Here is a 12,813-nt window from a genome sequence, read left to right on the forward strand (position 1 = left end):
CCCACAAGAGCTGCAGTTTTGGAGATACTCTGCCCCAGCTGTTAATATATAGTTAACTATTTCAACTCTTTACCCATTACTTTTACCTCACTATTGTCCATTCATTACTTTAGCCAACTACCGGTACTGTGTAGTTATAGCAAAATATTTCAACTGCTCAACTCAACCGATAAGAATATCATCATGACCAAGCAGCAGTGTTGTTGTGATATGTTGAAGTAGTCGCCCTTCTGGACGCACCAGAGGACCAACGCTCACAGCTAGAAGGTAGAATAGGATTGCTCAATGTTCCTTAACAACACAAATATTTACAGGAAGCAAGCGAAGCAGACTTTGCCAACTCAGGGCCTGAACTCTAAAGAGAGATGGAGTTTTCTGTGGGGTTGCAACTGGTTTTGCATTTAATCTTAAGCAGCCATTTTTACTGCTACTATTGAGTCTGATACTACTTTTCTTCCAGCATATTAATGAATAACTCTGCTCCACAGCTGTTCCAGAGACATAATTAAAAATAAAAAAAAGTAATAAATAGAAAATAGTGAGCTAAAAGCAGCCTAATGGATAAATTGTACCTCCAGCTTCTACCACTCCAAGTGGTATTGCTATCAGAACAAATGCAAACTTGACCAAAGCTATCAAACACTGACATTTCAATTGTATGGAAAAAATAGAAATATCCACTTAAATGTAATTAATAGTGTTAACTAGCATCCAGTTTATAATCAGTTCATGAGGACATATTTGGGATATGACGGGTGGTGAAGATGAAGAGTATACTTGAGCTCATGTGAACTGACTGTGGGGGCTGGGAACCACTGCAGAAGAGTATATTACCAGTACTTGTGTTTTTGTAAAGTGTTACCGTAAGGGTGGGTTTTTCTTTTAAACAGTAGGGAAGGCTTTGGGCCAAGAGTAACAGAATTAGCAAATGTAATGACGTGTTTTAACCTACAGTAACACTCAGCAAGCTGAGAGCTGCATTGTAGGAAACTCTATAGTTTGCCTACAGTAAGAGGCGTATCTCGAACCACGAGGCCAGGTAGCTTCAACTCAACAAATATTGACTTCCTTCCTCGCTGCCCGCCTGGTCAGGAGGTGTGTTTGTGTGCTTTGGAGTCAGGAGAGGTGTGTGGTAAGAGAGGTAGGAAGGGGGGGCGGGGGCGCATGTACGTGTGGTTGTATGAGTCTGTGTGTCCACATCCATCAAAATAAAGAGTTTGATGACTTTGGCCTGCCCTCATTGCACCATAATAGGATACATTAGACCTAATTCACTTAGAGCCATTAGAGAGTTTAAAAATCCCTGTAAAGGAATAACAACACGGAGGCCAAATGAGCTGCACCACCACAGCTCTCTTAGGATTTTTACAACAGGTTGTTTGTAACAATGTCCCAACTATTATATTACTTTTAATCAAATATATTTATCTAATTTCTTTGTGAAATTGGTGATATTAAAGGCACCAGTTTCACTTCATTATCTATTACTAATCTACCATTAAATCTGATTTAAAGTCAAGTTACAGTGAGTGGAAAAAGGCTACTTCAAAAATAAGTAAAAACAATGAACACAAGGTGTTTTTACGTGTAATAGGTAAAACAATCTTCCCTTGAAACAAGTAAAAGTGTGCTTGGTAAGATTTCTTGCAATAACATGTAATATTTAGGCCTTTCAAGATTAAAAAGAGATCTTAAAATTAGCTGGGAAAACTCATATATTTCACTAGTATTAGGAAGTGTTGCGTGTCATAATAAGCCTGTAATGCTCAAAAGTAGTATTTTGTTCACTTAAGATATTCAAGATGATGTATCGCACTAAAATGTTACTCGATTGTGTCTTATATTAAGTGTTATGAGATATTTGGACTAGTAATTACACAAATATACTTTTAGATTTTGCATTTTTGCAGTTTGTGTTCTACAGATACATCAAAAACAAAGATGCAGAAACTTTCAGCACATGAAAAAATGATCCATGTATTTTTTTTCTCCTCTTTAATTATTATTTTATCATGTTTAATCAGTGTCTACACAGGTGCACATTCAAACAGACCAGCGCCATCACCAGAATTAAAGTATTTTTACTTAAACCCCGAAACAAGCCACTCTTTTGTCGGTAGAGTCAGCTCTTACTCAACTTTATTCCACATTAGTCTAGAGGAGCTTTTACATGAGCGTTTGACATTTTGAAAGGAAATCTCGTGACCAGTAATTTGACATGGTTACGCAGGAGGAAATGGGTTTTCTGGCTCCAGATAGTCACACCCATTGTTAGAAAAGCCCAGCAGTCTGTCCAGATCAGCAGGACGTTGTTTTTTTTGTTTCTGGGAAGCCCTCCCAGGAACTGTGGCCTCACCTGGTCTGGGTTGGTCATACTTCAGACAACTTTGAGTAGCATATGCCATTCAGCAGAAGCTTTTCTTCATGATATTATGGGCAAAAGTGTTACATTGAGCATAGGGCATTAAAATAGTGACCTCAAAATAACGTTACATTTCTACATATTGTTGACAAGTGGGAAGAGAACTATACTTTATTTGGTGAAAACAAAGATGTCTATAAGTACTGATGCTTACACATGTGAAAAAATGCTTGGAAATGAAATAAATATGACATAAAATTTCGCCGGGTATTCTCAGGGACACTTGAGGATCCTTGGTTTTGGAAACCCGTGACCTCGAGGTCAGATAGACTATATTTTCACCGGATGACCCAGACACGGTGTCCATGTTGACAAGCATCTGCCCCGCTGAAATGCTCTCGGGCGAGACCCTGAATCCATGTCAGCTGCAGGGGCGCTGCTCTGTCGCTGACCCCGACCTCTGAACTTCCTGTGTTGGTGGAAGAGCGATGAAAGAATTTCCCTGTAGGGATCAATAAAACCATCTCATTAAAACACTGTGATACATTTTTAGCAGGGGTGGTCCTAACAGGAATCGTATGCCATGGATTTAGTGGGCCTAAATGCTTGATTTCTTCTATATCATTGTTTATATGAATCCCTGAGTTCATCATCAGAGCAGCACCGGAAACCAACAGTGTAGTTATGGATGAAAAACAGGAAGACGTACTTTCAGGGTTAAAATGTAAACTAGGTGTCTTTTTGAAGAGCATTGTTCCTTTGTGTATGATGTTGGCATTTGAAACATTTGAACTTTGTTTCGGTCATTGCGGGATTGAAAAGATGCTGTCCAAATCCTTTCCACATTTTCCTGCCACAAAGAGAAAACATGGGAGAAAACACTTTGCATCTTTGGAACTGAGCATCGTTAAAACACTGTGACCGCATGATGTAGATCAGGACAGTTCATGTTGTAGCATCAAAGATCAACTTGATGAAATGTCATGTACTGCACTTTTTGATCTTCTCCTTTTGTCTGACTTGACATTGACTCCTGACACACAAGAACATAAATATACGTGCACAGAAAGACACGCATTGACATTTATGGACGTACAGTGCATGCAGAGATCACACACACACACACGTGAACACACACATCCCTAACTTGGCCTTCCATCCCTGTTTCCATAGTCAACCGGCTGGTTGATATTATGTCTAATTCCAGGCATGTAATTAGTGTGTAGCCTGGTCTGGTTCTGTCTGGGTCAGTGTCGAGACTGTGTGTATGCGTGTGTGTGTGTGTTGAGTGTGATGTTAGCCAGCACCACAGGATGGGATGCGGACTGTACCGCTCTAAGCCGAACCACACAAGGAGGGCAAATAAAAAACACGTTACTGTGCTAACACACACACACACAGTAGGTCTATCCTTGGTACACTTGCGCCAAGGATACGCAAGTAGTCATATGCACAAATACATAAATAGCAAAGAACAACCAATATGGGGCGAATGCTTTTTAGCAGGCAGCCGCAAAACGTACACATCACTCACATTAAAACTCCTGAATGAGCCAAACTAAGCAGACAGACAGACAGACAGCAGCAGAGTTTTGACTTTTAAATGTAGTGGTAATGCTAATGATCCCTGTCCCCGCGAGTAGTAATAGGGCACATCAAAGACAAAATAGGATAGAAATAACAAAAAAACAGCATGTGTGGGCTACATGTTGCATGTATGAAACTAATTCTGACATAAGTAAAAAATATTCAAATATTCATGTCAGTTATAGAGGGGCGAAACGATTTCCAAACACCATTTATTGTTTTTGCCATTTACATCTTTTACCGTCCATAAAGCAGAGCTGGTTTTGTGATCAAAGATTATATGCTTGATTTTGTTTATATGAGTTCTTGGTGATATATTGCAACCTGGTCGCACGAAAAGGCGTATGAATGACAGGCAATAAGAACGCCGCATTTGTAAGTTACGTTATTTTGTATAGGAAGTTTGTGAAGTGTTTTTTAGTGACGTGTTTTCTGTACTTATGGTACGTTGTTTCTGTACGTATTGTACTTAGTTTACGTACTAATTTTAAGGCCAACCATGATGTTTTTCCTAAACCTAACTGAGTGGTTTTGTTGCCTTCTGCTGGTACTGAACCTTCATATACGCGTGTAATATTCATGCCTCGGTGAGGCAAAACGTGACACCGACAGGCTATCTTTTGGTAGACAAAAATATCGAATATCCCATTATTATGTTTTGTGATACTGTATCGATTCTCAAAAACACTGTATCGATTTTTAATTAATAGTTTACATGCAAAGTAATATGTAGTGGAGTAAAAAGTACAATATTTGCCTCTGAGATGTAGTGGAATAGAGGTATAAAGTAGCATAAAATGGAAATACTAAGGTAAAGTACAAGAATCTAAATTTTGCCCTTAAGTAAAGTACTTAAAAAAATTTAGTTTTCAGTTACATTTCACTACCACTGAATCTGTGTGTAGTACATGCAGTGTGTGTGTGCGTGTGTTTGTGTGTGTGTGTTCATCCCGGGGGGTGTCTGGATGATATGTGCTCGCAGCGACACTTGGAATGCCCAGAATGTGAGTGGTGGCGAGGGGAAGCGAGGGCCTTTGTAGCCACGCCCCTGACGGCAGGTCACGCTTCAGTGATTGGTTGGTCCCTGGAGGTCGGAGTGCAGTCGGGGTCCTGTCACTCCTCTGAAGAAAGGTCGAAGGTCAACTTCCACCGGAGCTCTCCTTTCCTCCCCTCGCCCGGCGGGGTTCTTCCAGCTCAGACGAGAACCACAAAGTCAAAACTAAACCGATTTTTTTTCAGGAATTTTTCAACTGAAACAGAACAGGAAGCCTTCAAATCCATAGATTTGTCTCAACTTGATATTTTGACGCTACTTAGTTACCCCCAACACTGGGAGAGCCATCACGATACAAACGCCATTTTTTATTTTAGAGAACATGTTTGATCTCCTACTCTTGATGCAGACTTCTGGGTGTGAGAGTCTGGAGAGTGATACACACTTTCTCTTTGGAGTAAGAGGGTATTTAAATCAGATGAATGTATCTGAGAGAGGCCACTTGGTGATATTCCTCTCTGAAATTACCTGTCACCGGGTAACGCAGATCCTGGGTCCGGATTCAGCTCCTTTGCTCTGCTACCCTGGTTGTTAGTGCTCTTTGTGTTTTTCCTACATGGTTATTTTATAAGATAGATCACACTGCTTGTGGAACAAGACATAGTGCCTCTTACTGTCATTGTTTTTCCTGTTATCGGGTGGGCGTATGTGGTACACTTGAATGTAAAATGTGCATGAACCACACAGATAATTCCCATGGCGGAGGATCAAGGAAGGTGGTGTTTTTAACAGGGATGAGATCAGATTTTACCAGCATTTGTCTCAAGTTAAGGAGACGTTTGTACACTTGGGTAAATACATTTTTAGGTATTGGATCAGAGCTCAAAATGTGCCAGTGTTTTCCTAGGACCATTATTTGGTGTATTTTCCTAGGCCCTCTTCCTATGTTACAGTGCTGAACCTGTCTCGGCAACTTTGACCCAACTTTCATTATACCGTCTCTCCTTGAATCTGCATTCTAATTCATCTGCTTGTTTGTCATAGTCAGTGGCCATAGTTGTCTAAAATCAACTTAACTTAAACTTAACTTGCAAGAGCTTTTATAACTCCAGAAGTATAAAAATTAAGCAGACAGTCATACATTACCTTTGAACAGCGTTTCTTTTTCTAAATGCAGCACTTGCGTCGTCAAATTGGGGAAAATGTTTCCATGATTTCATTGTGTTTTGTTTGTTTGCATGGCAGCCTGTTCTCATTCCCAGGGCGTCAAATACCGACACACTGTCACGGCCACCTACGTTAAATAGCAGCGCACAAGGCACCTTTTAGTGTCGGTATGAAACGCACTGGGCTTTCCATCAACTACAATGTAAACCCATTTGCGTCAATATGAAACATTCAGGGAAAGCACACCGGAAGAGTGGTGATGTAGTTTGATGAGCAAAAGAGACACACCGGGTGGGCGGGCGGGAGAGAGGTGATGTGGATGTGTCCAACAAACACAAGGCTTTCATCCAGGAAACCGCTGTTCTTGTCCTGTGCGTTAATTTCACTTTCACATTAAAATGTCGTGTCCTGTATTCACAACCTTCAGTGGCATTTTCATTGTACAAACATAGTAGTTTTCAGTCCAACCATGTTGTTTTTTCCTAAACCTAACTATTGTGGTTTTGTTCCCTGAACCTAAGCAAGTATTTTTGTTTAATTCACAACATTAAGCACATTGAAATAAAAACTTATATATAATAATAATAATAATAATAATATTAGATTTATATAGCGCTTTATAATATTCTCAAAGACGCTTTAACATAGTCGGGGGGGAAAACGGTGTGAGACAGACAGACAGGAGACGAACGACAAGAAGCGACATACACAGGCACAATCACATACATACACACGGACTGATGGGGAGGGGAAGGAGGGGGCTACGGGTAAGCAGATGAGAAAAGATGTGTTTTGAGGCGGGACTGGAATGTGGTGAGGGAATCAGAGTCTCTGATGAGATTGGGGAGTGAGTTCCAGAGCTTGGGAGCTGCCCTGGAGAATGCTCTGTCCCCAAAGCTGCGGAGTTTGGACGTGGGGGTGGAGAGTAAACCAGCTGAGGTGGATCTGAGGGACCGTTGAGGTTGGTAGGGGGAGAGGAGTTCAGAGAGATAGGGGGGTGCAAGTTGGTGGAGGGCTTTGTAGGTAAGGGTCAGGATTTTGTAGGAGATCCGGTGGGAGACGGGGAGCCAGTGAAGGTCTTTCAGGACTGGGGTGATATGATGCCATGATTTGGTGTGGGTGAGGAGTCGGGCAGCTGCATTCTGGACCAGTTGTAATTTATTTATGGAGGTGTTGCTGATGCCGTAGAGGAGTGAGTTGCAATAGTCAAGGCGGGAGGAGATGAAGGCGTGGATGAGTTTCTCTGCTGTAGGGGGTGTGAGGGACGGACGGATTTTTGCGATATTGCGAAGGTGGAAGAAGGATATTTTGACCAGTTGGCGGATGTGGGGCTCAAGGGAGAGGGTGGAGTCGAAGATCACGCCAAGGTTACGTGCCTGGGGGGAGGGGGAAACAGAAGTGCTTAAATACATTCAATATATTATATTAGGAGGTACATTTAGCAGCAATGCTGTTAGTCAAATTTAGAAGCCAGCCTGTCTCCGAGCCAGATAACACATTGGTGAAATCCACAACATGTTCCGTATTTTTAGATTGTCTGTGAATCAAATGTATTTCAGCCTATTTTTTCTCCGCTTTTTACATATTTGGGTTTAAAATAAAGGTGAGAAATAATCACTTTGTCATGTGAAACAGGCACAAATATATAGAGACCAACAGTGTTGCAGGCGAGTTATGATGGCTGCAGCATCAGCAGTATCCAACTTCAGCTCACAGACACTCTGATGACAAGCTTAAATTAAGCCTTCAGAGGAGGGACGGCAGGACAAGAGGAGAGGAAAGGAGTAGAGGAGAGGAGGAAAGACAAGAGGATCAGGTGAGTGGAAAAAAAAAGGAGGTAAATGAGAGGACAGGGCAGGAGGACGGAAGAGGGACAAGATGAGAGGGGTGAGGAGATCAAAGGAGAGGAGGAAGGAGGTGAGAGGAAGACGAGGAGGAGATAAGAGGAGGATGAAATGATCGGGGGTGAGGAGAAGAGAAGAGTAGCAGAGGAAGGAGACACGGCAGGAGGAAGGACAGGAGGAGACGACGAGGGGTGAGCGTGACACAGCTCCAGCGACTTCCTGTTAGCCATCAGTCTGGAGAGCAACGTAAGGAGGATGAAGTGGGTGGCAGACAAAGGAAAATCAGTTTCATCTTGTGAACAAACCCGCAAAGATTTCCCAATTTAGTCAGCTGTGAAGTGGTCATGCAGGCTCATGAAAGAATGTCTGGGAACAGGAAATGTTAGACCAATGCTGGGCTTTTATTAAATACCTGATGTCAGTCAAAAAAACTTTATTTTCTCATACTGTCAGCCTGAATATGCCTGTATTTACCCTCTGTCTGAAACGCTCCGTTTTAGCACTTTTTGACGGAATTGCAACAGAATTGCGTTGCTAGGCAACAACTTCGGTCCATGTGTACTTCCTGTCAGCTGATGTCATTCACACACACTGCAACGAGGAATAAACTGGGACACATTTAGAATGTTTATGTTTAAAATGATGTCAAGGGTCTAAATATTGTATATTCGTGACATCACGAATGGGCAGAAACCATGAAACCTACTTTCACCTGATTTTACTAGATGCTTTTTTTAACCTGATTTTACTTTAGTTTCTTTTTCATTCTTTAATTTAATCTAATTTAAATGTATCTTATTTCTGATCTGGTCCAAAATTACGAATTTAATTATATTAGTCTTATCATTAAAAAAGCCAAAGCTTGTCTTTTTGAGTCATAAAAACAGTGAAATTGAAATACACTTTTGTCCATTTATGGAGCTAACATTGCACATGGGTTGGCCTTTTTCAGAATGATCTAAAGCTGTTAACTATAAACACTCTGTGGGATTATAACATAGAAACATCAGTAATCTATAAAGGTGTATCAATCTGTAAAGGTGTATGTAAATCAGATTCAGCCCCTGAGAGCCGGTGTGTGTTTGTGTCCAGATGTGAGTGTGCTTCACAAGCCTCTGATTAATACAACAAGATCTTCTCCTGAGAGGCTGAGAGGATGTGGCTCAAGAGGGATGCTTTGACTCACGGAGCCCTTTTATTGTGATGGATGATGAGGTGGTCAATTTCCAAACTAAGGCTCAGTCAATACAGGATATGAATCAGTATCCGATTCAATATGAACAGGAAATAAACAGCAGCTCTTCACTATGGGGTCTATTTTTACATGATACGATTCTCACTAAAATGAATCATCTCAGCTTCAGGAGCTGAGTCAGTGATAATGATTAGATCCTGACAGTCAGCTCATTGTAGTCTACAAAGAGTATTTTTTCTGCATCAGATGAGCTGTGTCACTCAGTGCATTTACATGTGCTTCTGTACCTGGTTACCTTCAGCTGTCTGCAGTAACTGGATTCCTAAAACAGGAGAAATCTGGTTGAGTAACTACATTGTAATGTATTTTAATCAAGTTATTATATGTTTATATGCTGCCTATTAGTTAAAGGAAGGGTCCATTATTATTGTTTTTTTTAGGTTTTTATACCATTCTGTAGCTTCCCAGTGGCGTTCCTTATGTATTCAAATCCAAACATTAACATTTTGGTCAAAGTATGCATGTTTTAGCGTCAAAATGCTATTTTCCCAAGCCCTTCTAACTTTTTACCACGTGATCTGACGTAGGTTTCTGCATGATGACGCTCCTTAGTCAGTGTATTAACAATACAGTAATTTAGATGGCGGTTTGCACGCTCCCTGTTTGGAGAAGCAGACGGGAGTTACTGCTGTGGATGCCACAGATTAGTTCAGATCCGAAAGTCACACAATAACACAAAGAAACTAACCGATCGATGCAGCGGTAGACCAGCAACTCTCATGTTCTGTGAGGTCAAATTACCACTTTTGTGAATGGAGTCTGGTCTGGCTTTGAAGGCCGAGATATAACAGCTTCAGTTCCCCGTCGGGAAGGTTGTCTGATGGCGAGGTAAAGTGGGGAAAATATTCTAAATATAGCGTACACCTAAACTGATGATGATTTTTTTATGTAGCTGAAACACGTTTTTCTGCTGCTCCCGCAGCCGCTGTACCTCGCTGTCAGAAACGCCGTTTCCGACGGGGAACTGACACTGTTATATCGCTCCCTTTCAAAGCCACCAGACTACATTCACAAAAAGAGCAATTCTACCTCGCAGAACGCAGGAGTATACATAGACCTCCACTTTAAAAACATCGGAACAATTTCCAAACTTATAGCACAGCTAACGTTGTGTCAGCTACTGGTAGCTTCGATCAGCTTATTTTGGTAACCTACGTCAGTTTATTTTTCTGAGGCTAACACCAATACGCTCACCCCCAAGCAACTGTATAGTTTATTTGTTTAGTTGTTTTTTTACCAAAAGCTCGGCTTTTTTTTTGTTTCTTTGACCCTCTGTTCTGTAAAAGGTGAAGTATTGGCATAATTGACCTGTAAATGTGACATTTCATTTTGGACCTCACCTCTCCTTCTCCACCCTCCCTTCATCACCACACCTTCATTTCCTTAATTGATCCTCACATCCTGCATATCAGGCAGATTAGCCTCGGATTAGCCAGGTAAACACAGCAAAGGGTGTGCGTGTGTGTGTGTGTGTGGGTGTGTGTGTGTGTTAAACCAGAGGGGGAAGTGGAGTCTTTGATCAGGCTAATGAGCTGCCAGTCCTCCCTCCAGGGCCTGCTGGTTGGCTGGGGGTGTATGGACACCTGAAACAACACGGAGACCACGCATAGCCTCCGGTGACACACACACACACACACACACACACACACACTCACATACCCTCGTCAATGCAGCACACCCGCATCCTGCCACCATTATTCTGTGCCTGCCACCTCCTCCCACCCCCTGCTAGTCGTCTCTATCCATGTGTCAGTCACACCCTCACTTCACCTCCACCTCCTCCTCTGCAGCTCCCACCCGACTAACAGTAGCCTATCCTCTCACAATGGTCACACCGCCCACCTACCGCCTCACCCCCTACCTATCCTATTTTCTGTCACTCACACACACACACACACACTTCCACCTTCCCCTACCATCCCCCTTTCTCCTTCATCTACTGTTCTTCCTGTGGCTTATCACCCATGTGTCAAAATACCTCTTGAGAGCATTTTTCTTCTCCTTTCTTTCTTTTTTGTTTAACTCTTTATTATTTCCCTATATATCAACAATTGAAATATTGTCTGACACATCCATCATATCTTACCAAATTACTTCAGCAGACTGTTCTCATACACTGTTCGTAGCTACACTTACAAAAAGTAATGCACTGTAATTGGTATATAACCTACGTAATCAATTGATAATCCACATAATCGTGAGCAGGAAGGGTGACGTAATATAAAGAGTGACAAAGTCCGCATAGGGAGGAGGTCGGTGTGAATGGGTGGGGTCTAAAAACACCAGACTTTCACCCAGGAGACCGCTGTTTGTGTCCTATGTGAAACCCAGAAGTCAATGTTGACTTATTTGTTACGTAACTCCCGCACTATATTAACGTAATAACACCACTTCCGTAGTTATTTTAACCCAAATCACAATCTTTTCCCAAACCCAACCAAGTAGTTTTGTTGCCTAAACACTGCAGATGCTTGCGCAGGCACATTCAAAGGAAAACGCACAAAAAAATCCCCCAATTTTTTTTTTGTAAGATATCATACAAACCGTTATATGAGGATACGTTGAATTCTGTAAAGGTTTCTGAGAATGATTTCACATTCTAACGAAATCCCTCTGCATCTGTTTAGAAAATATTTATTGCTGTCTATAGATAAAGTAAATGATTTTTAAACACGATTGTTTATGTTTTAATACATGAATCACAGGCAAGATTTCTCAGATAGATTTTTTTTATTGTATCTTAAGACATTTATATTCAACTAGACAAAAAAATATTTCTATTTACCCTATTGCCATACATCAAGACATACATTTTTAAAAAAATCAAATTTAGACGTCCACAGTTATGGAATTCACTGAATATGACATAATCATATGGCATTAATGAGATAAAGAAATGTTTAGGCCTTGACTAGTTCCTGGGTTTAGTTCCTGAGACTACGTTTGGTCAAACCTGTCCTGAAATCACTGCTTTTATAGTTCCTCTCCGAGGAAGTTTACAGCTCCTCACACACACCCACATACATCACACGTCCTCACCCCTGCTGACCCCTCAACCCCGATGTGTGTCACTCAAGGTGCTGACAGTCAGAGATGGCGCTGCCGACATGAGGGCACTCAAGCGATAAGCATTTGTCTTTTGCCCTCCTGCTTTTTTCCCCTTCTGTGTCTCTCTCTCTCTCTTCCTCTGTGGCCTTTGCAGCCTGTTGCTATGTGACCCATTGACCCATGACTTGATTGGTCTCTGACAGCCATCAAAGTACTTTCTTATTTCACAATGACAGCTACAAGACAATATATGACTTTTAAAAATAGAACAAGGACGTAAGTTAAAAACAAAGAGCTGCTGGGTGTTCTCATTTCATAATAGCGCTGCTGTTTAAAGGTATAACCTAGAATTTATTTGACCATCTGAAATTGGTTTCTACTCACATTATAGTCTTTGCGTTTGTTATGTTATACGGCTATGGAGCTCTCTCAGCCCATCATGACTCAAATTACAGGTCTATAATGATAAGGAGGAGAAAGTTAATATTAAGGTTCAAAACTCTTGAACCTTTTAGTCCGGTGAATCACATGGCTGCTTCAAATAAAGCCACATCTC

The sequence above is a fragment of the Sebastes fasciatus genome, chromosome 16 (assembly GCF_043250625.1).
Source record: "Sebastes fasciatus isolate fSebFas1 chromosome 16, fSebFas1.pri, whole genome shotgun sequence".
Classification (NCBI taxonomy): Eukaryota; Metazoa; Chordata; class Actinopteri; order Perciformes; family Sebastidae; genus Sebastes; species Sebastes fasciatus.